This window comes from Arvicola amphibius, chromosome 14 (assembly GCF_903992535.2).
Source record: "Arvicola amphibius chromosome 14, mArvAmp1.2, whole genome shotgun sequence".
Lineage (NCBI taxonomy): Eukaryota > Metazoa > Chordata > Mammalia > Rodentia > Cricetidae > Arvicola > Arvicola amphibius.
Window position 1 is genome coordinate 289,904 of NC_052060.1, and position 5,104 is coordinate 295,007.

Sequence of the window (5,104 nt, forward strand, 5' to 3'; positions counted from 1 at the left end):
AGCCCTGCATCTCTGGGATGAAGCCTACTTGATCGAAGTGGATAATGTTTCTAATGTGTTCTTGGATTCTGTTTGCCAGTATTTTATTGAGAATTTTTGCATCGATGTTCATGAGTGAGATTGGCCTGTAATTCTTTTTCTTGGTTGAGTCTTTGTGTGGTTTATGTATCAGGGTAATTGTAGCTTCATAAAAAGAATTTGGCAATGACTGTTCTGTTTCTATATTATGAAATACCTTAAGGAGTATAGGTATTAGGTCTTCTTGGAAGTTCTGGTAGAAATCTGTATTGAAACCATCTGGTCCTGGGCTTTTTTTGGTAGGGAGGTTTCTGATAACAGTTTCTAGTTCTTCGTGACTAACAGGACTATTTAGATTGTTCACCTGGTCCTGGTTTAACTTTGGTATATGGTACTTATCTAAAAAAGTGTCCATTTCTTTTACATTTTCCAATTTTGTGGCATACAGGCTTTTGTAGTAAGATCTAATGATTCTCTGAATTTCCTCTGTGTCTGTGGTTATGTCCCCTTTTTCATTTCTGATCCTATTAATTTGTGTGTTCTCTCTCTGCCGTTTGATTAGTTTGGCTAGGGGGTTGTCAATCTTGTTGATTTTCTCCAAGAACCAGCTTTTTGTTTCATTGATTCTTTGGATTGTTTTCTGTATTTCTATTTTGTTGATTTCTGCCCTCAGTTTGATAATTTCCAGTCTTCTACTCCTCCTAGGTGAGTCTGCTTCTTTCTTTTCTAGAGCTTTCAGGTGTGCTGTTAAGTCTCCAATGTGTGCTTTCTCTGTTTTTTTTTTAAGTGGGCACTTAGTGTTATGAATTTTTCTCTTAGCACTGCTTTCATAGTGTCCCATAAGTTTGAGTATGTTGTGTCTTTATTTTCATTAAATTCAAGAAAGACTTTAATTTCTTTCTTTATTTCTTCCTTGACCCAGGTGTGGTTCAGTAGTTGACTGTTCAGTTTCTATGAGTTTGTAGGCTTTCTGGGGGTAGCATTGTTGTTGAATTCTAATTTTAATCCATGGTGATCTGATAAAATGGTGGTGGTTACTAATATGTTTTTGTAACTGTGGAAGTTTGCTTTGTTACCGAGTATGTTGTCAATTTTCGAAAAGGTTCCATGAGCCGCAGAGAAGAAGGTATATTCTTTCCTGTTTGGGTGGAATGTTCTATAGATGTCTGTTAAGTCCATTTGGTTCATTACCTCTATTAAGTCTCTTAATTCTCTGTTAGGTTTCTGTCAAATTGACCTGTCCATTGGTGAAAGAGGAGTGTTGAAGTCTCCCACTATCAATGTGTGTGGTTTGATGGCTGTCTTGAGTTCTAGTAATGTTTCTTTTATATAAGTGGGTGCTTTTGTATTAGGGGCATAGATATTCAGGAGTGAGACTTCATTCTGATAGATTTTTCCTGTAATGAGTATAAAGTGTCCCTTTCCATCTCTTCTGATAGATTTTAGTTTGAAGTCAACTTTGTTAGAAATTGGTATGGCCACACCAGCTTGTTTCTTAGGTCCATTTGCTTGATAAACCTTTTCCCAACCCTTTACTCTGAGTAGATGTCTGTCTTTGTGGTTGAGGTGTGTTTCTTGTAAACAGCAGAATGTTGGATCCTGTTTTCGTATCCAATCTCTTAGCCTGTGCCTTTTTATAGGTGAATTGAGTCCATTGATATTAAGTGATATTAGTGACCAGTGGATGTTAACTCCGGTTGTCATTTTTTATTTGGTAGTAGAGATTGTGTGTTTCCTTTCTTTGCGATGTGCTGGTGAAGGGTCGCTAGATGTCTGAGTTATTTTGGGCAATGCTGGACTCCTTTGTTTGTGAATTTCCTTCTATTACTTTCTGTAAGGCTGGATTTATGGCTACATATTGTTTAAATTTGTTTTTATCCTGGAATATTTTGTTTTCTCCATTTTTAGTGAATGAAAGCTTGGCTGGGTATAGTAATCTGGGCTTGCATCCATGGTCTCTTAATTTCTGCTAAACATCTATCCAGGACCTTCTGGCTTTCATGGTTTCCATAGAGAAGTCAGGTGTTAGTCTGATAGGTTTACCTTTATATGTTACTTGACCTTTTTCCTTTGCAGCTCTTAATATTCTTTCTTTATTCTGTATGTTTTGTGTTTTGATTATAATATGGCGAGGGGATGATTTTTTTTTTGATCCAGTTTATTTGGTGTTCTGTAAGCTTCTTAAACCTTAATAGGAATATCTTTCTTTAGGTTTGGGAAGTTTTCTTCTATAATTTTATTAAATATATTTTCTGGACCATTGAGCTGTAATTCTTCTCCTTCTTCTACACCTATTATTCTTAGGTTTGGTCTTTTTATTGTGTCCCAGATTTCCTGAATGTTTTGTGATGAGAATTTGTTGGATTTGCTGTTTTCTTTGATCAGTGCATTTATTTTCTCTATGGTATCTTCAGAATCTGAGATTCTTTCTTCTATCTTTTGTATTCTGTTGGTTATGCTTGTTTCTGTAGTCTCTTCAATTACATAGATTCTCCATATCCAGCTGGCCCTCGGGTTGTGTTTTCTTCCTTGCCTCCATTTCAGTTTTCAAGTCTTGCACTGTTTCCTTTATCTGTTTGATTCTTTTTTCTTGGTTTCCTAGGATACCATTTACGGATTTACTCAATTCTTCAAACTTTTTGTTATTCTTCTCATCCATTTCCTTAAGGGAGTTTTTCACCTCCTGTTTAAGGGACTCTATTACTTTCATAAAGTCAATTTTTTCTACTTCTTCTTGATTAGTGTGTTCAAGTCCTCCTGTTATAAGTTCACTGGGTTCTGGTGCTTTCATGTTGTTTTTCAAATTGTTGGAGGAATTCTTGCATTGGCGCCTGCCCATTTCTTCCTCTGAATAATCCCCTTTGGGTCTTCTTTTAGAAGTTCAATTCACCCCAATGAATTCAATTCACTCACCCCAATGAATGATGGATCTTCTGGTAGACAGTCAGGTTTTCTTGCTGGCCAAGCAACTCAGTGACAAAGGGCCTACCTTGCTGCAGGCAGGCTATTGAAACAGGGGACCTCCCATCGGCCTGGGTGCACTCAATTCCAGGTCCCCAGCGCCCAAACAGGCTGAGCTGTGGGAGTATTAGGGAGTGCTGGCAGGGAAGATAGGGAAGCGGAAGGGTTTTTAGGGAGCTGGGAAACGTGGAGCCTTAGGGCTTGGTGTGGTGCTTAAGGCCCCTGGGGGGGGGCGCTATCTCGGCTGGGGCTAGCTGGCCTTGGTCAGGTAATACCTGGCTGGGCCCTATTGGTTGGCCGGGGCGGGGGGGTTCTATTTTTAATTTTATTGTGAAAGCAGCACCCAAATCTTTTCTGACCCATCTTTCTGGGAAATACCATCGGATGCCCCAAGTCCTTCCCTGCATCCATCCTGATGTTCCTGCTGCTCACCCTGGGGAATAAAGGTGATATTTAAGGGTAGGCAAGTGGGGCCGGTGCTCAAGGTGCCTTTGCTCTCCCTGGAGCCCTGTTTCAGAGAGGTGTAATTCTTGTGAACAGTGATCCAGTCCCAAGAAGAGGGTCTCCCGTAAGCATCTCCAGCGGTTTCACATCCCCGGGCTGCACAGAATAGACTTTCTAAACCTCCACAAGGTCGGACAGTGGCCCTATTTTGGCCATCTCCGGGGCAGACATAAAAACCTAGCTTCCCCGAGCAGCATCTTGCCCACGGGCTCCTGCATCCAACTGGACCCCCAGAGTCTCCCTTCTGAGAGGTGCCAGTGTCTAGGGGCAGCTGTTGGGGCTGTGCATCTGGGATATCCCAGGAATCTAGTCTAGCCGCGAGTTGACAGAAATCAGGGGTGAGGGTGGGCCACCTAGTACCTGGAGGGGTTGTTTTTGAGGTGGTCCAAATTTGTAAGAAAACCTGCCAAGTCAGTTTCTGGGGTGCATGGGGGTTGCTATAGATGGGCAGGGTATCAAAGCAAGGGCTAGCAAAACCAACAGCATTAGGTTGTTTTGACAAGTCTTAACTTCAGGAGATTTGAGGTGCATTGAAGCCTCTACTTGGAGGATTCTGGGTCGTCCTGTGGAGGTGCAAGCTTAACGTGAAATGCAGGGATCCAGGCTGCAATACCATCCACCTTGAGGGCAGTGGGCGTCATAAGAAGCATACTGTAGGTTCCCGTCCAGCGAGGTTCAAGTCTCTGAGACTGGTGTCTCCTTACGTACACAGAATCGCCAACCTGGAACAGGTGTGAGATTTCTGGGTATCCAGGCTGGTAGGCAGCAGCCAGGGGTTTCCACACTTGTAACTGGACAATCTAGAGGGCCTTCAGCCACACCTGCAGATCGGGTTTATGGGTAGATGGGTCAAGAGGGGCCCTTAAAGAGACTATGGGGGGTCCCTCAGATAAGATCTCATAGAGGGTAAGTCCAAGCTGAGACAGGGTATTCCGCACACAAAACAGGGCTGGGGGAGGAACTGTACCCAGTCTTTAGTGTCAATTTCCAAGGTCAGAGTCTCTTTTATGGTTCTATTCATCCTTTCTACCTGTCCTGAACTCTAGGGTCTGTATGCACAGTGTAATTTTCAATTGATCTCCAGTGTCTTGGCCACGTCCTGACTTACCTGGGAGACAAAGGCCAGTCTGTTGTCAGACCCAATTACCTTGGGCAGGCCAAACCGAGGAAAAATATCTTCTAGTATCTTCTTTACCACCAATTGAGCCATTTCTCATTTGGTGGAAAAAGCTTCTGTCCAACTGGAGAAGGTGTCTACAAAAACTAGGAGATATTTATTACCATATTTTCCCAGTTTTATCTTGGTAAAGTCCACTTCCCAATGAGTACCAGGTCGGTCTCCCCTTATTCTTATGCCCTCTGGTGCATTTACCTTGGCAGAGGGGACGCAAGTTGATAAAAATCTGTCTTTTTCATTAGAGATTTAATCTTTTTGTGTCCTAAACGAGTCCATCAATGCATTTGGGTGACCAGCTCAAAGACATCTTTCTTGGGTAACACAATCTTGTCCTGATATTTCCAAGCTTTTTGTTGTTCATCAAAGTCCACATTAAGTTTCTGGGTAGTCTCTATATCCTGGCCAGAATATTGGAAATAATCTTCTGTGGAGGGGGTTGCCTCT